General features: G+C 38.0%; 1 pseudogene; it reads left to right on the top strand.

The window, feature by feature from the left end:
- Nucleotides 1-2,975: 2,975 nt before the first annotated feature.
- Nucleotides 2,976-5,764, top strand: LOC140247027 (uncharacterized; annotated as a pseudogene).
- The last annotated feature ends 18,231 nt before the right edge of the window (nucleotides 5,765-23,995 follow it).

Genomic DNA, 23,995 nt, shown 5'->3' with positions numbered 1-23,995 from the left:
TATTCAAATAAAGATTAAAAGAATGTTCTAATTCTGATAAAGATCATGAAGACATTAGCCATTTCAACTCAGCGAAATACATAAGTTAAAATGAAGATTTTAATAATCTTTGTACGGCATCTCCGTTTTTCTTCTTTATTGCATTTGTTTACACGTCTTGGGTTTTATTCCATTTGAGCCTTGCTGTATGTCGCTCTCTATGAAGTTATTTTGTGTTTGTTTGTGTTCTAGGCGTTTTTGTGTGCTCTGGAATATGCATATAGCGCCAGTCGGAATCAAACAATGTCGTTTGATTGTATTTTGTTTAGTTGATTTTATTCAGTGTCTGAATCATCACAAAATGGTCGTACCCAAAGTTTGAGGATCAAAACTAATGTTTAGCCTTTTTGTTTATGTTATTCATACGTCAATCTGCAGATCTGCGTTTTTCACCTTGTATATAACTTTATATAGTATGTGGATGAAATCATTCACTGAAAATCAATGTAATTATTGTGTTGTTTTTTTCAAAAAAAGAACATGTTCTTGTTAAATATCAACAGGAAAAATCAGGTTCCTGTCGAAGGAGCGAAATTCTTGAATACTCCATATCACAGCACAGCAGGTAAAAAGCAAATTACACTTCAATCACATCTTTAAGAGTGAATACATAATATATCCTTACACTCTTAAAAATATCTAGTCATTTTGTGACTAGATTTTTGGTTCATATTTTTTCAACTAAATTCTAGTTATTTTGACTAGAATTCTATCAACTTTCAAGCAATTTTGACTACAATCGAGTCAATCGTTTTTACGCTTTAGCTAGAACCGTCTTGTCAACACTTCTTTGAAACGTGATTGGCTCTTGTCTGCGCGCTGCACGCAAAGAGCTAGATGGCGGCGCAGCAGGCAGAGAGCAAAATTACTCGATCGCACGATCCGTGAGGAGTGTACTCAGTATGCTGAGCGTCAGTACCCTAGCAAGCGCCACGTTGTACGTACGTACGTACTTGATCAAAATGGAGTTTGTGGATGACAAGCTTTCTGAGTGGGGCCTCGACAAAATCTATCAAAAATTTTGAGGGTAAGTGCTGTATTTATTTTGTAGCATATTTTAAATCGTGTTTAGAAGCTTGTAGTGTACAGCTTCATATTAGGTATTGATTCAGTATTATCTAAAAAGATAATTCGCTAAAATTGGGCGAGCTCGGGGGAGAGCTGCTGCTGCCTTGGGCCTATCAAGTTGCCTCAAATTGTTCGCGCCTAGCCTAAATGTGTAAAACGTGCTGCATGAACCGTTGCGTTGTTGGGCGGCAATGATTAGCAGCGTAAACATCGGTGAACATTGCAAAAAAAAAAAAAAAAAAAAAAAAAATCCCCCCAAAATCGGCTTTGTGGCAAATATGGTTTCAAGCAATTGTAAGATATGCTGTTACAATATTGGGAGGTCTGTACTAATTTGGTTAGAGACGATTACGGTGATGTAATCAGATTTACCGCACTTCACCACCTTTCAATTAGCAGAAGGTTCACTTTTCGAATGACTTCACAAACAACCGCGCACTCGCAAGTCACAGGCGAACGAGCCGATCTCCGTCATATTTTTAGGGGGCTTAATTCATTTTGGCTCATCCCTGTCAGTCCCCACCCGTCCTCTTTCCTTCGGTCCAAGATCTATTTGGCACCTAGTTCTAACTGCACTTGGTACAATGCAATGGTAGCCTATAGACCGGTGATCTATCTATCGAGTCTCTGTACTGTGTAGTGTAGACCTAGACCTATCTACCAGTACCAGTAGTACCAGACAAAAGGTCTAGCCTTCATGTAGAAGAACTCTAGTAGATCTATAGTATAAGGATGTAGGTAAAGTACTAGGTCTAGAGGCATTATTGTGAAATAGGTCCTCATTCACTTCTTCGCACGCGTGCACTTGCGTGTAAAGTACCGTACTAGAATCTAGCAGTTAGTCTTAGTTGCTTGATCTTTTCCTGATACGATAAGCTAGAAATATAGTCAAATACACATAGATCTAGATACTTGGTAATTGAACATCTAGTCTAGATCTTCTAACTACAACGTATTTATTTTTGCTAGTCTAAGCCCTTTCAGTCCTCTTCTCATTTGGTCTAGATCTAACTGACACTTGCGCTTGGTACAATGGTAGCCTAGACCTCGGATCTATAGGTCTACTGTAGAAACTACCACCAGTTCCAGACAAAAGGTCTAGCCTTCATATAGAACCCCTAAATAGTGAGAAGCTCTAGAGGCATTATCGTGAAATAGGTCCACACTCATTCACTATGCAAGCGCGCACTTGCGTGTAAAATAGTTTTAGACTTAGTCTAGAATAGCCTGACCAGACGCCGTGCGGAGCTGGTTGAGCGACAGGGCTGTGTATGTACTATAATTAAGTCTAGAATTAAAAGTCTAATGACACTGACATATCTAAAGGGAAATTCGACAAACTGATGTGGCTGAAGTACTGTCATGGAACTGGGTTCATAATCCCCAGAAAATGATTGTGTGCCAGTCATGTTATATTATGGTCTCACACTGGCAATATGTACTGTACCCATAAAGGAGAATAATGTGATATGGCGGAGGCATACCAGTGGCACAGCGACATTTCTAGTTTTTAAGTTAAACAAAAAAGTATCCTTTAGGACACCTAAATATTGTGCACCTATGAGGATCAAAGTGGTCATAACTTAAAATATTTCAATTCTATCCCTAAAGATATACATTTTCAAAAATGAATTTCCAGAGGATTTCCAAAATGTAATTGAGAATGAGGTAGGATAAGGTGGTAACATCTTATAAATGGATAAATTTGACTTTTGATCGCAAAATGTCTTATTTTGAACATCCTATGTTTTCCCTTTGCTCTTACCATGAAATTTTCAATATCTTTTAATAATTTTTCATGAAATCCTATTTTTGATGATGCATAAGTTATAATTGGGGTTTGTTGATTTTATAATGAAAGGCCTACATGTTAACTTCTGATTTTATATATCGCAGGTTGATCAAGGCTTTCGGATACTTTTCGAAAGTGAACTCTGCAGATGCCCTCTTCGAAAAATGGCCGAAAATGTCAGCAAGAGTTCTGGAATATGCAGAAAAACAAGTGCAGTGGAAGAAGATTCTCAATGTCGAAGATCCACATTCAGGTATCACATTACCATGAAAATAGCACAAATCTCACGGGAACTTAACCATTTGACTCGTGTATGCATTATATAGGAGGGACAATGATCTAAGCAGATATTGGGGTCACAATTTTAAAGGTCAAGGTCATTGCGTTTATATATGTGAAAAGGACACTCTTGTGCTAACTATTTATTTGGTGGATCAAACATGAATCATACTTGCATATGAGAGGGACAACGATCATATTAGAGTTGGGATCACAACATTGGCCTATAGATGGGGAATCTGCATGGTTTACGTGCAAACATAATGTCAATGACCTTCGACCTCGCCCACCGTTGACATTATTTGATCTGGCCGGCAGCCACTATTTGCATAAAACACTTGTTATTCACATCACACCCTTCCCGAGCTACTACCCCGCCAAAATAGCCCGGGCTTAATCAGGTTAAGTGTTGAGAACCATTAGATCAATATGAAATGGGCCTGACGCAACGTCATTTAAGTAGATTTTATTTTCCACTTTGTGTAATACATTTCAAATTGACACTGTCATATTCCTGATCTGGCAAAGGTGGAGACATAAATTTTGACCCTGTGCAGTCGAGGATTCATCTGTAGTAGTTTTTTTTTTTCTTTTTTTTTTTTTGACGGGGGGGGGGGTTGGATCCATTAGAAGAGAAAAATGAATGTGTTCACTCATGCATTAAGTTTCTCTTTGTTTCAAATACCAGGTTAAAAGACCATTGAATGTTCTTTAATTTGATACATAATCTATTGATCTTTTGAAATCCTTGAAAAATATGAATCTTTTCCTGAGTCTTGATAAAGATTTAAAATTAAAAACTCTGATATGAATAAATGAAATAAAACTAATTTTGGTAATAGATTGAGAAAAAATGCAACCCTCTAGAGAATGCAACCTTTATAATGGATGATTGGAATTGAAATGTGTATCTTCTCTGTCATTTGAATTTTTACAGAGAGAAAGTATTAAAAAGATAATAAAACTCCACGTGCCACATTTCATGAACTTGTTTGCTAATGTTTGTGTTCTCCTTAGATGATGAGAAGAGCAACCTGGCTCTACAGGTTCTTCCTCTGTTGTTTCCAGCTGGGGTGAAGAAACGGGCAGAGAAGTGTACAGCGTGCAACTATGGAAGAGAGCATGCCTGCATTCATCAATGTCGAGAAGGTGATGATAGAAATAGGGATCTAACACTGAAAATAGTGCAATACCCTGTGTTGTGTGAATGGGTCAGTTGACATGCTATGAAATATTTGTCACTTGAGATCTATATTCAGTCAAGTGAACACATTCCTTTTATCCTTTAATTGACATTTAGTTATCCTTTAATTCACCATATAGTCAAATTGCTCTGAAAATGCTTGCTGATTCCTGTTCATTTAGTAAGTAATCGATGGAATTTCTATTAATGATAATGATAAGAATACTAATAACAGTATTACCACTAGTGCTACTACTAATGATAATGATAACAATTACAGTCACCATAATAAAATGTGCTTCGTATGTCCATAGTTTATTGCAGCTGGAATTATCTCACTGTCCGCTTGATATATTGTAAGGCAAGATCAAGTAAATTAAAACCATAAACTGGTGAAGGGCTGAAGATAGAGGTGTGCAGAAGGAAATGTAAAAAAAAAATGATATAAAAGTGGCATGGCAAAATCATGTAGATGAAGGGGGCTTTCATTGGCAATATTTTTTCCAAATTCAGAAAATGAATGAATCTCCCAATGTTTATGATGGTATATCAACAGAATTCATGTTTGATACACTGATTGATGTTTGTGTTTTTATATTGGTTAGATTATTCAAAAGCACTTCTCTTTTATGCCTTGGTTGTGGATCAAAATTTTGAATATTTGTCTTTTATCTGTTTGTTAATCTCTTATTAAAGCTATTAGAGAAATTTCTTTATTTGCTTTTTTACATATAGATGGGACGAACCTGCCTATGTATTTGGAAGGGAAACGAGAACCTCATGTCCTGGTCTTCGGGGGGAGAAAGAATCCGGAGCAGGCATTCGTGGCTGTTGAAGGAGATGCGATCCCTTGCACATCTCTGCTGAAAGCAGTAGATGTATGTTTCAAACTTACTTATGTGTTGGACATCAACTACTGCTGGCAGTGCAGTCATACATAACATATTTGCAAAAGTATGTGTATGGGCTGGGAATGGGTGATGGTCCACCAACATCCTCTGTTGTATTGCTTAATAACTTCGTTGAGCAAGAGTAAAGCCGTAAGGGCTCCACTGTACACCAGCTAGGGCGCTGAATTGAAATGTTCATTGAACAGTAACATCGTATATTGATCTGTTTTTGTAACACATATCTATTTCTGAAGATATAGTTGATTTTGTGGATTGTGGCATGCGGAAATTTTCTTTGGGATTGTCCAGGTTTATATGAGCTGGCCATAATAAGGAGGGATGGTCGATTTTGGTGGCCTTATTGTAGAAGCCCTTTTTGTGTTGCCTAGATTAAATAGTGTATATGATGCAAAAGAAAATGACACCAAGATCATAATATTTGGTTGATTCGTTTTTATTCTATGCTTTGTTGGAGTAACAACGTAATTTCAAAGGTCAAAAGTAAAGGTCGAGTGACAGTGCTAAGATTTCACATTTTTCTTCATATCTTTGAAATGGTTCACGGTATCTTCATGAAACGTAATGCATATACAATGTACATGTGTTGCCTGACATTGCTTCTCTGTGGATGTTTTGGGACATGAAATCAAAGATCAAGGGTCAAAAGTCACCTTAAAATGCTAAAATTGCATTATTGAATGCTGAAATTATACTACTTTCTCCATATTCATTCGGAGAAAATATGTATAGTCATACATGAATATACACAAATAAATTAATGCACAAAGATTGTGTAGGAAAAGTTTTGGGTCAAGTGAAAATGCTAAAATTTTGCTCATCCATATATTGAAAGTGGCTCTTAAGTACTGTCATGGAACTTTGTGTATAATCATCAGAAATGTATTATGTACCAGTCATGTAACATACGGTCTTACACTGGCAATATGTCCTGCGCCTAATGGAGAATAATGAGATATGGCGGAGGCATGCCAGTCGCCATAGTGACATTTTTAGTTAAACATAATTCGAATCTCAAAACCGTCATCTTCCTCAGAAAAATGCTTCATCAAAAAAGGCTTCATCAGCATTGGCAATTTGAGATATGAGCCAAAAAAAGATATTTCATTGTTTTATTGTTCAACTTCAGAATCTACAAACCGAATGGAAGTCTGCACAATGATTCAGCATTGTGTATGAGATCAAAGATGGCTGGGTTTGAGCGTACCCAATGAGAACAATCATACTTTTTGACTCTTATCAAATATTTGATCCCCGTTATCTATACATGTATATACTCGCCAATTGACTGGGCGTGCGAACGCAATGCAGGAGAGCTGTGTGTATGTGGGGCTCCCTGATCAAATCAATCACTCAATATTATCAAATATCAATTATCAAATTGTCTATGTGAACTTTTTATCCGAAACATTTTTTTTTTGTAAGCCCATTTCGATCAATTAGATCTCTATCATCATTAACTTGCCATTGTTAAATGTGCTATCAACTGAAAGCCTGATTATTGTAGTTTACATGATGCCTCGTTTGTTATGATCTAGGAAACTTGAGATATGTGACAAGGTAGAATGTCATGGAAGGCCGAGTGAAAATGAATGTTAATTTTGAGGAAAAAAAAAAACGTTCGTGTACATGCCTTGTATTCTACACACATTGTTGATAATGCTGAATTTTCAATTTGCAAAGAGAGAGTCATGAAAGAAAATGAATGAAAAATCATAGATGTTCATGAATCAATGCAATATTCATTGCAAGCTTTATACTCAGTGTTACGAGTAGCATGTTCCGATGATTATTGGTTCAGAATAAAATATGCATTTGTGTCAGTTAAATGTTACACAATTTGTCATTGCATTCATAATTGATTTGTGACTGATGTGTGATTGGTGAGATTGAAAAGATGTTCTGATCATTTTGAATAGAAACTAGTTGAATTTGACTAGATTCATGAATCACAACACTGACTACATATCTAGTCAAATAACTGATCAGTATATTCTAATCATCTTTTACTAGAAACCGGTCAAACCAACTAGATTTTCTAGTCATAAACATTGACTAGATTTCTACTCAAAATCTGTGACTAGTTTTTTCTAGTAAAAATGACTAGAACAGAGTAAGTGCCCCTGGGATCCTATAATCTAGTCAAATACGACGAGATTCTAGTCATATCTGACTAGGTATTTTTTAGAGTGTAGATTCTGCTTTTTTTATTCCTGTGCATATCTCTCTCCCTCTCTCTCTCTCTTTCTTTCTCTTTCTCTCTCATTCCCTTGTCTACATGATTAATAATATGTACTTCAGCCTATCCATTTTGGTCGAATAACCATGACAATGAATAACATCAATCCAGTCTCGGCATTGATAAATTACATGAGGGAAGGCATTTCTGAGTAATAAGAGAGAGAATAAGGAACAACAGCGAGCCAGAATCTTACAAGACGCCATCCAGGTAAGTTCGGTGACATTTTAAGTACTATAAATTTGAAGAACGTAAGCCTTTATTTCATGCTTCATGTGAGGCAAAAGAAAAAAAGAAAGAAAGAAAGAAAGAGAGAGAGAGAGTATTAAGCAAAACGCGTGATCGCAAGACTATAAGAACGCACTTCTTTCTCCGTAACATACTCCTGCAGTAGTTGGCGAATTCAAGCACGATGCGACTTGTAATTAAGTAAGGGCATCGTCTATACTGCATAGTGGCGTGTTTTCACATCAAAATGTTCATCCTAGCTGACGACAAAACTTGAGTTTTGCTTGTGGTATGTTATTGTGCGCAGCTCTGGGAGACCGGCTTTTAGTTTAAAAACAAAACAAAACACCGGAATACAAGGCAACAGAACTTAAGCATTAATACCGCAGGATGATTAGAGAGATTACATATAGACCAATGGGACACAATATGTTGATTGGAATTCCACTCTGTTGTGTACTCCTTATATTGTGTAAAATTGTAGCATATCATGTTATTTGAATTCATATAAACAGCATAAGCAAAATCCTGACTGGAATTAGCTATTTAGAAATGACCTTGTGTGTTTACAGGAAGAATAACTTGAACCTACCGTTTAAGTTCCATGTATGAGGGAGTCGCCAAAAACAAAACAAAAAAACAAACAAACAAAACAAAACAAAACAAATTGTCATAAAGATCTCGTGTGTGCTTGCAAACTATCCCTACTCATAATTTCCCTGAAACATGGCGCGTATTTCCTAATTTCCTCCTTTCGTTTTTCTACTTTATGATGTTGCGAGTTAAACTTTCATCACTGAAAAGCGGAAGGCGCAACATGTGCTGTAAGAATGCTGACTGCGCTCGTGCCACTGTAACGGAAGCTGGCATATTCTATTATAATGAACGAGAGTACGCTATACCAGTCATACATTATTCCTGTCGCTTAGTCACAGTAGATAAACCATAATCATGACGAGTGCAACAAAATCATGAACAGTTCATACAACGATACAAAAATGGATTTCATAATGAGATATCATAATAATTTTGTGTCTTCTAGAAGGAAAAAAAAAGCTCAGACGTAAACAATGATGTGATGAGATCACATGACAAAAGTTGAGGGTAATAAAGTGCGTCAATTATTGTTCTGGGTATCTCCTGTGACATTATTTTTCTTTATGCGCGACAATGTGCATAGAGACGGAAGTCCATTTACTGCCCTGTTCACAGAACAAAGATCTATTAACATTCAACAACAAACATTTTCTGTTCGTTATTTGGTATCTACAGAAAGGACACAAGTGATATATATTATGCGCTCCTGTGTTCATCATACAAATAAATTATGATGATTAACTTTATTCAGCAGTGATGGAAACAGATAAATCAAACAAACAAGCCTGTAGGTGAGTTTTGTTCCCTTTTACTGTTTTATTTTCTGTCACTAATAGGACAACACTTTGTTTGTTTGTTTGTTCAATATTCCACATTTCACAAGTACATCGTACATCATAAATGTAATCATCAAGAATTGCATGGAACCTGTTGATACAACAGTAAGAGAATTGATACACGTGATCGAAATAAGGAATCTACAGTATAACAAAATAAATGTCCGTTATACATTCAACTACAAAAGAGTGGCATTATCGCCGGAACTTTTGAAACATGTTCTATTCAACTTCGGTTTTACATCTCCTGGATATTGACAATGGCAGACGACAGATTTATGTTTGTCCTTCTTTCCTTTCCTTCAAGTATGTTTATGTTCCATGTTTACACAGCTACACCGTTGCACTTATTAAAATATAGTAATTAACGTCTTGTTTCACTTTATTGACACCAATCTGACAGAGTGACAAGTTTGTAAGTCACTTGAATATATAAAGAAACCAAAACATGTATGAGAGCGTGCGTGTGTGTTCGCCAGTGAAGGTGAATGCGTGTAAAGCTTGAAGTCAAAAGATACCATTTAATGAGCATCACTATTCCCAATCACGACCTTTCCTTTCTAATAACCAGAAATTACCCCCCCCCAAAAAAAAAAAAAAAAAAATGAAGTCCGAAATTATTCATATGGTTTTTCGCCCTTATGTTGGACAATATATGATTTATGCGTACCGCATATAACCAGAAGGTAATTTGGCAGCTCCGTACGTACCAGAACAATAAACATCAATCTGTAATCTCGCGCCTTACACTGGTGGCTCTGAGTGCAGCAGATTGAGAGAAAACACTACCATTAGTGTTCGTGAAATCCGTTAGATCCCGCTAGGCCTCTTTAAACCACTGTACTCTAAATGGGTGTAGCGCCCAGCCAGCACTCGCGGAGTCAAAATTGAACGGAAAGAAGAGAATGAAAGAGAAAGAGTGAGATAGAAGGGGGCAGAGGAAGGAAAGTCATAATTTGCGTACATGAATGATAACTACCACCCGCTGGTTCAACGAGCGATGACGGCAGGGGATCGCTTGCCTAATTGCAAGATTATAGAGCTACCATCGGGTCAGTGGCGAAAGTTGTGGTCCTTTTTTTCCCCCTTTCCTCATCCAGCTCTTTTATCTGTTGCTTCAACCTCCATCCGTCATCGTACATTAAGTTCACGTCTAACCCGGCCGTCTACCCGCACAGGGTGGGGTACTCAGCCGTCTCATTGAGTGGCAGTTTGCCCGCAATGAGCCGACTCGATGACGTTCACCACGCCCGCCCGTGTCGGATGGTGCTGTGGATAGCTCCCGTGGCGCCGCGTGCTTGGCTGTGGCGACACATCTGTACGTGGCGGACTGACGTGATAGGCATATTGGACAGTCAAGTGTGGAGGTCAACGCGACTTTAATGGGGGGGGGGGGGGAGGGTATTGTAACAATTATTTCAGTAGTTACCCCTTAAAAATCAACGTACGTCACTCACAGTTATGACAATTAAATCTCTATTTAATTCAATTTCATTTCATTATTCTAAGGGTGTCTTTAATGCATTTTCACTTCTAACTAAACAAACAAAGCATTCTTCGAATAAGGCACTGTGCTATTTCCACAACATATGAGATGAGGTATTGATTATGTAAATATTGTGCTTCAAATAAATTAAAGTAAGAAATGTATGTATCATGTCTTGGAAGAAGAGGCAGTAGAGTATGTATGTTATCTGCATTTGTGTATACACTGAAAGATAGGTAATAAAAAAGGTGATAAAAAGTTATAAACCACTGATACTTAACACAAAGTAATCATATTACCCAGCTAATGTGAATACTGCGTTTAGAATGTTGTAATTGATATAACAATATACGAATAACGTAATTGCATTTCTGTCAAGTTATTAAAACTTTTAATGTGTGCACGTTACCGTCAAGACTCGATGCAGTGCATCTGTAAGCAATAAATACAGCAAAGCAAGATATAAAGCAAAGTAACACTGACTAAAAATACACAGACAGTTTATGTAAACAGAATGGCACATAAGCAGCGGACAGACTGTAGTATACTGGATGCATGCCTAGTAGGGTAGGAGGTGTGCCCCCTTGGGGTTCTGTGTAAGCATGCTATACTATCAGTGTAATGAAAATGAAAATGTACAGTGTACATTTACTACATGGTTCGTATCGCCATAGTTGTGATGAAATATACTGTGATAAGCACAATCAATTGTAAATCACACATTGCTTAAGTATACCTCTCTTGTAGTTAATAACTCATTAAGTTAATTGTCATCATGATTATCGCGTCAAACATGGAAGGACAATCAATATTGAGAATAGCGGTGTTTGATTAGAATCTATGATGAATTTGTGAGAATCGAGGAGTGCGCTATGTATTATACTTCTCTTTGATGAAGTGGCTTCAATGTTATGAAACGAACATTGTTCTACATAATCACAGTAAGACAAAGCTTTACTTGTTACATTCTCTGAAAATGGTAATAATGCTAAGCAAATGTATACAAAATAAAAGCCTTATGAAAGTTGTTTGATCTGTGAATATCTGGACAACAACAAAATTGCGTACTTCCGAAGTCAAAATTTAAAACAGCAGCGCAGATTTGTTCCCCTATAAAATTTGTAGACCCCCTTTTCACTTATGTTCGGGAATAACCATTAATTGTACACTAATGGACGTTTAAATGTCCCATACATCCGTTTGAATGGTATCCAGCGTGTTGGTAGGTTTTGTTTATCAATGATCGGCATATAGAGCTACTTATGATACTTTCACTGTTGTTGTTTTTTTTTTATTTAAGTAAACCGTCCTTACCGTTTACATATGAGTATCTGTTTATTAAAGAATATATCAACATTTTTCTTCATGATGCCTGTTGCATATTATACATCGAAAGCAAGTATTGACATATATTCACATGTCATCACCTTTCTGTCTCTCAGTCTGTATCTTTCATTCTATCCATCTCATTCCTTCCTCCCTCCCAGCTATCCATCTCGACCTCTCTACCTCCTCCCTTGGCCTGCTCTTCATCCTTCATCTCCTTCCTCCACTGTCTCCTTTTCTCTCTCCCTGTCACTCTCTTCGAGAGCCTTGGTTAATAAGATCAAAATATTTTCCGCTCTCTTCTCGACGAGGATTTGCGAGTCTTTCCGCATCCCTACATCGGCTTACTTCGGCAGGCAGGGAGGGATTATAGATGGCGTGGCATCACAGTCCGCGTGCCTTCCATGATGTACACGGCCATATAGCCGGAGAAAACCGCATTAAGACAGTCTATCCGATCAAAAAACATTGCCAGAAATAACTCTTCAGTCAGGTAAAAAAGGGGGAAATAACAAGGCAGTATTTAAGTGTAGAACAAAACCGAAAAATAGCCAGAAAAATACAGCCAGTTTGTTTTCTGGACAGGTCGGCTGAGGACGTGGCTATCGAACGTCAGGGGAGTGCATATAGTTACAGGGCTAGTTGTCACCGAGATATCTTCTTTAATTTGTGATTGGATCTTACAGGATAGGACGTACGTCGGACACGTGACATAATCTAATCATAAGGTGTAAGTACCACGTAGATAAAGTTTACATAAATGTTGCATAATATGTTCTTTATACTTTTCATCTTGATGTCTTATTTATGTAATCATGCGTTTTTCATCAAAGAAAATAGTACTTAACCTTGGTCCCCAACTTTATGCAATCAGAATAACATCATTGTAATATCAAGGATTTGGAGTATTTGTCATATCCGGGTCCTATGAAATGGGGGAAAGAAAAGCAAAATCAAAACAAAGTGATTAACATGAGATCATTTAAAATGTTAGAACACTAATTATCATCACTTGTATTGAAAGATGAAAAAACTCTCGATGCTTTATTCAAAACTTAGCGAAAACGTATAAAGGTATAAGAAGTGGAAGAGAAAGAACAAGATAGTAGATATTGTTTGTTTCACATTGACGTGCATGCTGCTAAAAGGAAAAAATTTTCATTGATTGCTTTGTTGCTTCTATTCGTTCAGTTCGGTTCTATTAGACGTAAAATGTGTACATTTCGCAATTATGGCATATTATGATTAGAATAGGACGAGAAAGAAAGTGCCAGAATGGTTCAGAGAACGATCCAGGCAAACTTGCAGTTGCTCCCGAATTTACTGTAGCCATCGTTCTGACTGGAATGGTTTCCGAGTATTGTGAAAATCGCTGTCAGCAAGTGCGATGTATTATCTTGTTCGGCCAACTGCGCAAGAACCTGCCGCCATTTTACGTGACGCTATCAAGTAGACCCTCATACAAATGGTAAATTTAATTATCTATTTACTTCGATTTTTTTTTCTGGTGATCGGCGAAACGATAATCATTTGATAGTTTTCTCCAAGTTGATACTGATATTATCTATTCATTATCACTGGTGTGTCTAGGCGATGAAAACATCATATCTAACATTTATGGCGACTCAGTAATCGTTGTGTCGGGAATGGTATCGCTTATTAATACCGCATTACCTTCCGTTGTGGTTCTATCAGAATGGAACGGAGTACGCTGTACCTGTGATACAAACAGATAGCTATGCCCTCGTGTTGATTGTGAGTCACTATAATGATTGCTGGTACTGTGATAAGACATACCACAACAGGCAGCTGAAATGCAAACGCCTAATTGGCTTATTATTGTAAGATATAAGGTTTTATTACGATGACAAGTTTTATGGCAATTTGTTGAAGTACTGTTATAGTAACAGCTAACTGATTACATAGCTAGCTGTTGATATGGTAAATCACAGTGATCAGAATTAGCATTTGCTCATTATAAATTAGCAGCACCCTTCGAAATGATGACGAGGAACACTTATTTTATTTGAATAAAACAAAAATAGTGAGTCCAGCGGAAATTATTTGACACCAGTGTCAGGTATCAAGAAATGATATACAAGACAATATAATTTCATAAATGGTTTTGATATAGAAGTGACTACTTTCGTATGTTTTTTCGTGGTATTTGCCAGAAATCATCTCCTGTCACAACACAGTATACAAACCATCTTTTGTGAGCCCGCGCAAACCCCCTTACATCTAAACTGAAGTTAACATTAAATGTGAAGCAAAGCATGCAAGATGCATGTAAAGGGCTGTGATACCCAAATGTAATATCATGTGGATTGAGTGAAAGCGCTTTCATTACGCTGGAAAATATAACGATATGTTAAAGTATCTTTATATTTTCTTTATATCGTTGTCCTGCCGTGACGTTGTAGTCTTCTCATCCAGCGATCGCGGCACCGAAACTTTAAAATTCCTAACTTTTGAACTGATTTCCCGATTTTCCTCATACTTCACTGGTGTGTTTTATTCATATTGCTGCATTCACTCAATACAAATATGTATTTGGGTTTCATTCCCCTTTAACATGTGAGCTGAAAAATACTAACTAATTTTGTGCTGGTGAGAACATGTCCTTCAGATGTTGAAGAATCCTTTCTTTAATGCGAGCGTCGATTGTCTTCTAGTCGAGTTTTAACATGAGAGGCTTTCTTTTTAATCCCTTATAGCGGCAATTTTACTGCATAGGATAGGAATGACAATTCGAAGTTGTGGTAATGGAAGAGTAAGACTACAATAAGGCTCTTATTTATTGTATCCTCCGATACGCAGGCAGGACGGTGATTTAAAGGAATATGAACAACTTATAATGAAGGAAGTTTGAGGTGCGAATTCGTCAACAAAAAAGGGGGGCAACTAGCCCCCTTATTGTACTCAAATCGTTTTTAAAAAACGCGGGACGCAAGTTGTCAGTTAATTTAACACTATGAAAATGTTTCACATTTATCAAACAAAAAAGACGAAAGAGAAGGGGAGAAAACAATAGCTGAAGGAGAAGATGAAAAAAAAAAAAAACACCTGACAGAGGTAGATGATGGGAAACGAAGAAGGAAGCGAAAAGTTGAGTAGGGGGAGGAGGAGGAGGAGGAGGATGAAAGCGAAGAAGAAGAAGAGAAAATAATGATAATGATAATAATAATGATAATAATAATAATAATAACAATAATAATAATAATAACAACAATAACAATAATAATAATAATAATAATAATAATAATAATAATAATAATAATAATAATAATAATAATAATAACAATAATAATAAGAAGACGAAGAAGAAGAAGAAGAAGAAGAAGAAGAAGAAGAAGAAGAAGAAGAAGGAGGAGGAGGAGGAGGAGGAGGAGGAGGAAGAGGAGGAGGATAAGAATAGGTAATTATAAACGGGCAAGCTGAAAACAGGAGACTATGGGCCTTTATCTGTGTAGTGAAGCTTAAGATCCCCATATTCTGCTGTAAAACGCGGATGCTGAAAAACAGACTAATTAATTTCCTGTGATGAAATTAGACAAATTTAGAAATCAGTCTCACATCAAGTGAAAATAAGCGTCTCCCGGGATGTAAATATAGTTCCCAGCCTGTTAATTAAACTTTTCAGAAAAACAGCTTTGGCCTTGATTTGCTGTGCCGGTTCGTAGTTCACGTTTTCAATACAAACATGTCAGTATAGCGTGATGAAAATATAGGTTGTGTAGACTGTCGGCGAGTTTAGCACATGTTTTGAGATGTTGACAAGAGGGATTTGAAATCAAGGCTAGATATTAAGAAGAGTATTATTCTTATATTTTCTGCTATAGGATATAAAGCAAGTTGAGGCTTTGTATCCTATTATTGCAAAAAATATAAGAATACTGTTGTTTTACTTAATAGATAAATTATTGTATGTACCTTTGTGTGTGTGTGTGTGTGTGTGTGTGTGTGTGTGTGTGGTATGTGTGTGTGTGTGTGTTTGTGTGTATGTGTGTGTGTGTGTATGTGTGTGCGCGCGCGTGTGTGTTTCTTTTTATCCTATAATTTCGATCTCTCTTAATTTCTACTTGGGATCACTATAACGCTATTTCTATTGACTTAAAGTTCTACTTGAAGATTGAGCGTCGTTGCGTAATGTGGAAAACCCTTTTTGAATTCAGTTCAATTAAGTTCAATTCAGCTTCGCAACGGATGTAACGGAAAAAAAAAATAGTTTAGAACTGATGAGCTACTGGGGTCAAGTTGGCTTTAAACATCGCTATTGTGCTATACCTTCTACAAGTATTAGCCGGAAAGAACTCAAGAAAGGTAATAAGCTTGCACAGAGGACATGTTTAAAAAAAAAATCGGATCAAACTTTGGCTAGATCCTGAAAAGTAGGGATCGTCGATGAAAGTGTACGACCGGTATACAATCTTGGCGACTTTTTCGTTGTATTTTGACGGGACGAGACTACTCTTGATGCCGTCGCGGACCCGTCAACGAATTTCAGGCACGGTCGCTGTACGTGCTGTCGAGTCTGCAGCTTTCCCCTCTATTACCAATCACGCAGCTCTAACAGTCGCTGCTGCAAGTATTCAAGATTAAGAATAAATAGCGGAAAAAGAAGAAGAAAGAGAGAAATGGAAAAGAAATCTGTCGGTTTGATCGAATTGTTGTACGGTTTTCTTTCAAAATGTTTACGGGAGCAGAAAATAACTTGCCGCTATACTTGTGACTTGTGCCTGTGCCCCTACCCCCTCCATGGCGACTCATTTCATTGATGTCGTTTGACAATAATTGACGATGTGGCTTTCAATGGCAAGTGGTGTAAACTAGGGTCGATAAGCAATGGGACAACGTCAATTTAAGATACAGCGTGAGCTCAACTTTGGATGGGAAAAAGATTTCCTGCCAGAAGATTGCAGGAGCACGAAGTGTCTGCCCACTGTGCGAGGCGGCAGGCGACGTGTCGGGGAAACTCCGGCGTAGCGAAAATTGGCGCGCAGTCGCTCCATTGATGCAGCAAGGCGGAAACAACGGGAAACAGTGCTGGCTGATGAGACGGAAATACTAATTTACGGGGCACATAATACAGCATCAAGCCTATATAATGCGATCATGACAAATTTGATGAAAATCACGCCCCGTGATTCTTATCAAATTTTCTCCCATTAGAACCGCGCAGTCTTTAATCAATCTCCACTAAGCGCTCCTTGTTTTAGCTAGCACATTAAATTTGCACCCCTCTTTTCCCAACAAGCAACCCTGTTTTGCCAGAGATATAGATGTATAAAGAGATCGAGAGACCGAGGGAAAAAAGAGGGAAAGGGTACGAGAGAGGAGGAGAAATTATGGATATTCTCTTACTTGAGTAGTAACATATAAGGCCTTGATTGAATTAACAATTGCCCAAGAGCCATCAGCCCAACCAGCTTTATGCACGTCTCTGTAGACACAAAAAGATAATGTAATATCATCCTATCCGTTCTTCTTCGAGTGCAATTTATCATAAGTGCACGATAGCAAAATATCCACTGTACGTCGGGAAACTCTAAAAACTTATACGGGCCGGCATTTTATGTTCGTGACCGCCCTTTGCACTCTCTGAAAGGTATTATGTGTGTGGGATTATAATTGTTTTTTACTTAATAGTCATATTATATGCGTATAATGATTAAGAAAAAGGTCGAACTCAAGTTTTCCAAAAAAAAATGTTATATAAGTCACAGAATAAGTAAACGATACAGTCGTATAACGTCACAAACATGTCAGCAACACCCTTATACATGCCTGCTCATACTTACATACATATGATTACACACATAAGATATATAAACAAGAACATTGTATACAATATGTATTATATTGTATGTATTTATCATTCGCATACAAACACACTGACATACATAGATACGCACATACACACATGAAAGCAGCTAAAAGGCGGTATCGTCTCTCCTAATTGGATAATGTCGCCAGGGAAGATCTCAGTGCGACTGTGCAATGCATTCGCACATTTTCTATCATCTAATTCTTCAATTCTCGAGTGAAATTAGAGAGATTCATCTCATTTCCTAAGCGTCCTAACTCTTCCTTGAGCGTCTTTATTTTTCTCCTCCCTATCTCTGGACAGGAAAACGGCGAGCGTGTGATTTAGCGGACTTGAGATATCCCGGGCTTCGTGGCACCACCCAAGCATGCTACTATGAATGGTAAATGAATTTCTGCCCGCCGGGCTCTCAGCGAACGAGGCATTGCCAATGAAAGAAATATCAGCAGACAGGAGCAGAGGGGAGATGGGGAGGAAAAAGGGGGTGCAAACGTCGCACCCCATACTTGCATCTTTTATACAGTGAGCTCTCCCCCTCAATTCGGACCATTCAGGGAAAGCTGAAAGAGAAAGAGAAGAAAAGAAAGAGAGGGAGAGAGGGAGAGAAACCCCTGATTACTGAAGGTGTCGTATCAATACCATTAATGTGTTGATGCATTCACCTCCGTATGTCGAACTTGAACCGACCAGAAACTTTATTATAGTACCAAACACCGAACAGTTTTCTCTTACCAAAACAGTCTTGTTTCTAACCCTCATCCTGTCCCCCCCCCCCCCTCTCTCCCTCCCTCTTTCTCTACGCAATTACGGTATTGTAAAGAAATTATTCTTCACTCATTGAGTCGGGTGTCAAGTTTACGTTACTGTGGTTACAGGGCAAGGCGGCTAACGTGATATCTGGGTGTTGTATAGAGCGCGATCTAGTTGAAGGGTGATTAGTACACGCGGGCCGTGCGCTCGTCACAGGTCGGGCGTCTTTGAAGTGAGGCCCGTAGCTCGGGCAATAAGTGACAGAAGGCAAGGGGTTTGAGATGTATCAAGAGCCAGATTGGATTGAAAGGAGAAAGAGGAAGGTGGCGGCAAACGCTGGTGCAACCTGCCTGCCCTCTCCCGACCGCAGTTCAAAGCAATGCCGAACTAAAACACAGCCGTTGGTACTCCTGATCATGGTAATTGAAAACGATACCTTTCAAAAAGAACCATGTAAAAATACAAATTAAACGCACAAAGAAAAAGAAAACGAAAGAAAGAGCAAACAACGGGGCCCAGTATTGCTTGTCCGCGACCTAAAAATGGACGCCCTTTCAGCTCAAGATAGGCAGGGTTAACAAGAATCCAATCTATTTAATCACAAGTCTAATTTTATAAATGGGTATTAATTGGTCGAACGCACAAGATTGATATCGTTTGGGTTATCTGCACTCATCTAACGATATTACTACTCTCCTTTCCCTTCCAGCTATAAACACCAACAAACTGTACTACCATCGAACACTGGTTTTATCGTATAAGACTATCATACCGGGAGTGTGTGTCTGTGTTGTGAGCCTTTATCTTAACATTTTGCGGCATATTTCACCGTCTGTATCATCGTACCCGCTTTTCGTCAACAGAAGGGAGGGGACCTATAGAAGGCAACGGAGATAGGAATCTTTTCAGCCATTCTCCTTCTGGTTGCTATGGAAACAAACCAGAGTGAAAGCCAAGACTGGCAGCACTTAGCAAGGTGGTAGGGTCGGAGGGATTGAAGGGGAAATAAAGAATTAGATCTATGCAGCATGTATCAAGAACGTCTTTGATGCATAAAACAACAACTGTGCACCTCAATATGTGCGTCCATTCTACCATCTCTCTTATTTCCAAGCATATCTCGCTTTTCCTTTGCTGTCCTGTAAGATGTCAGAGTCCCCCGACTCTTTGGTGTACTTAGAAGTAGAAACGGCGCTTTTTGATGAGAAAGAAAGAAAAAGCAAAGTCATGTTCATGTGATGTATTTGTTTCTGTCATCCAAGAAGCTTTATAAGATACCAATGATTTGTCATCAATGTCTGATCTGTCTCCGGTTGTAAACGTCGGTTTCTGTTCTCTTGGCTTCCACTCGAATATCTTCTCAAGGGCAAGATTTATTTGGAATATTAATAATTTTGCCTGCGTGTGCGCGCATGTGTGCGTAATGTGTGTAGTGTGCTGATGTGTATGCCATCACCTTATGTCACACGAAATATCGTAGAATTAGTTTAAAATACACGTGGTTACTTCAAAAAGGGCTATTGAAGACACGAGTGAATTCCAACGAAATGTTGTAGGGCCTAAATCACCCTATAGAGACGTCCTGTAGTCATTAAAGATATATCAGTTTTGATCACGTGACTCTGATGTCCTTTTATTTTGAGTCCCGCAACATGAAGTTATTCCACATTCAGGCAAGAAGTGTGCACTTCTTCACGATGTTATCATGTCTTTATTTTGTGTGTGTGTGTGTGTGTGTGTGTGTGTGTGTGTGTGTGTGTGTGTGTGTGTATGTCTGTATGCAGAATCTGATATGCGAGGACGGCATATCTTCTTCAAAAGCTGGTTTAAATTCCATAGACGCCACAGCGACGCCACCGCGGATAACTTCCAAACATGAAATGCTCGCAGTACGTACTTATCCACCATCTTTTCTCCGACTTCAGTCAAATTCTCAAAGACCTGTTGCTTTCTCTTCGCTGTTTTATAATTTTTGACTCTCCGGTATTTTGTTCTGCTATCTACTCCAACAAAATGCAATACATAATGACACACACGACCTCAATAAATTATTCATTTAAGGAAATCCTCAGACCATCTTAAAAGGCGACTGCCTATCACAATAGCCGATGCACAATGCCTTTCAGAAAGAAAGTCCGTTACTGGTTTCTTCATAGTTACATGTATATTAATGACAAGATTTGAGATTGGTCGAATTAGTACAACGTGACATTCACTGGCTTCGTTATAGGTCATGGCCGTGATGGTGGTGAATTATACTTTCTGATTGTTGCGCGGGAAATCCCGTGTTGACTCTGCGTGTGCTTTTGAGAGCCAAGTGGCACTTAATAACTCGGTGATAACTACAAAGCGTTATACACGCTGCCCAAAGTCCCTGGCACAGAACCGTTATCAATCAACGCCATAGATACATTCAATTTACTATAACAACTATACATTCTCTTCCATGCACTATTCTAGTCAATATACATCCCAAATACATAATTAACGCACTTGCGATTTTACTGCACTTCGGTCTCGGCGAAATAAAACTGCACTTAGCTAATTTAGCATTTGTAGTGCATATAACCCAGTACACTGTATAGTGATCATATTCAGTGATAACTTCATCGTCCGTTGGGGTGAAAAAGCAAATTTATGTTGTAAAGGGATTAGAGGGCCTACGTTACCGAGGAGAAAGTGACATTTTATAAGAGTACATTGGAGCACAAACAGCACAGTCGCTTCATACAATATTTATTATTGTAGCGCAAGAATGAAACACAGGTACAACGAATTTATCATGACAGTTTTGATAGCGACATCCGATCACCACTTTAATTCTTTATTGCAACTGGACAGCGTCTGCATGCATACTCTATGATGCACACAAAAGAAATATTCAAACACACAGTACGTACTTTTCTTTGTATCGCTTTAAGTTTTGTTTTGCTGTTGTTTTTGATTTCTCAGCTACAATCTACGGCCTGGTGCACGGCACGGCACGGCTGGCACCGGCGCCTCGAAAGCATGGACAGCCGATGGTCACCGCTGACACGTTCCACCAGTCAAGTTAGCTTCATATTACATTTACAACAACAAAGCATTGCGTACGGTGATCACACTTTCATCTCGCCTCTATAATTTATGTACATTTTACAGGTAATATGATTACAAAATAACATATTTTCTCTCTTTCATTTTTTTTTTTAGTTACAAAATCGACCATGTATGTTCCAGTAGTGAAGAGTACAGGATATTTACGCTTGCGATGTCTACGTGTTATTTTTTCCCTATCACATACACATAACACATATAAGGCATAAGGTGCACGTCGTATTGATAATTAGGGAATCTATTTTCATGCAAATAGTGCCATTGACATACCATCAGACAAAATAACAATAAAAATTTGTATCACTCACTGACGAATGGAACATCCAAAATGAAGTCTCATTAACAGCACTATATAAAATAGCTTACTTTCTCAATGCTTACAATGAACTTTGGCGTTATATTGCGGGCAATTTGGAAATGATTTAATTTTTTCCTAGTCTATTTCCTACTGTAAATATACCTGAATCATATGCACAGAAAGACAAACGGTTGTTCTTTTTGTTTTTTTTCTTTTTTTTTGTATGCATTTCCTTCAAAGCAAAAAATAAAAGAGGAAAAATTTTAACAAACATAATTATGCCTGCTTGTGTAATAGCTTTAAAGATGAATGCAGATTCCATGTTGAGACTATTGGTTTGACTTTGTACATCTCAATGCGAATAGGTTGGCTTCACTGCATAACATGTAGTATATGGTACACCTCCCTGCATGGGTTTCATTCATGGATGCACACACATGCACACACACACACAATAACAAGGGCCAAGGCACGGTATGGCAGGACTTGCATTGTATGTAACAACCTTCGCATTATAGACGTCTGCTGTGGTGACTCTCTCTCCTTGCGCTGGTCAAACTGTAGTGTAAGCAGGAAATATAACACATTCCTGCGTACCAGGTGAGCGGCCGGGACATCTTAACACAACAATATACTCACAGTACCCATATCACAAGCATCAATTATCTTGCATGCATAAGATGCCACTGGGCTTTTAAAGGTCCAGCATGGGACTTTCAAAACTGAGGGAGAGAGAGTTGGCAGAGGCTGTATAGTTTACACATTCACCTCTCCCTTCCTTTTAATGAATATGCATGTCCTACTGGCCTTAAAAGAAAAGAAATAAGAGGCAAATGAACTTATCGTAACACCTTCAACATATAAATCATACATACGTACTATTCTGTAAACTGTGGCAAGCTCTATAAATATTAACACATATCATTCTAAACATTAGTTGATTAGACAAAAATAAAAATGTTGAAGATATCTATTTCATGGTCATGCAAGTCTTCAGTGTGAATGGCTCTACTGGACCAACTTGTCTTGGAAAAGCACACAGCAAAGGCGAGAGCAGGACACCACATGTACCTCCCACGAGGTACGGAGGACTACCACTCCACAGAAGAAGAAAACACGAGCAGACTTGATTTGTGACTGCATTGGATGGATTCTATACACACAGCAAAATGTAGCATGTCTGATCAATGATTTTAAAGGACACGTTCACCTTAATATGCTTGTCGATTGACTGAATACATCACTGTCAGTAGAACACATCAGTAAAAGTTTGAGGAAATTTGGATAAACCAATCGAAAATAATGAATTTTCGAAGATTCTATGCAGTCACTGCTGGATGAGAAGACTACTACAGTTTATGACATCACATTCGTAGAACAATATAAGGAAAATATAAAGAGAATTTTGAAGTACACATTCCCTTGACTTGGTAATGATGTATGTTCAGGGTAATATCATTCCCTCTGCCTTCTGAAAGAAACAAGTCAAGTGCTCTTTTATCATGCAAAGTGAAAATATATGCAATTTTCTTTATATTTTCTTTATATTGTTGTACACATGTGACATCACAAGCTGTAGTAGTCTTCTCATCCAGAGATTGTGGCATTGAAATTCCAAAAATTCATAACTTTTGAATGGATTGTCCAATTTCCTTCAAACTTTCATGGATCTGTTCTACCTGATATTCTTGCTGTTCCTCAATCCACATGTGTATAAAGGTAAACTTGTCCTTATAACATTAGCCTGACCCTTACACCATGTAGATAACGACAACAAGCTTTTCTTTTGCGGACACACACACACAAGCGAATGAGCTGGTCTTTGTTATTTTACTGCTGCTTACAAATCTAAACACGCGAATATAAACATATTGGTGGAAATTTACCACAGACCTATAAGCATTAACTGCACACACGCTGCTGGATTAAATCTGCCGACACTCTTTTTTTTTTTTTTTTTTGTGCAGCCGTCATGATTATATCATAAATTTGTCATTACAATTTTACTATTTGTAATGCTTGTTGAAGATCTGTATTGTATTG

The sequence above is a fragment of the Diadema setosum genome, chromosome 1 (genome assembly GCF_964275005.1).
Source record: "Diadema setosum chromosome 1, eeDiaSeto1, whole genome shotgun sequence".
NCBI classification, from domain to species: domain Eukaryota; kingdom Metazoa; phylum Echinodermata; class Echinoidea; order Diadematoida; family Diadematidae; genus Diadema; species Diadema setosum.
Note: the sequence above shows the minus strand (reverse complement) of the source record. Positions and strands in the feature narration are given on the sequence as shown.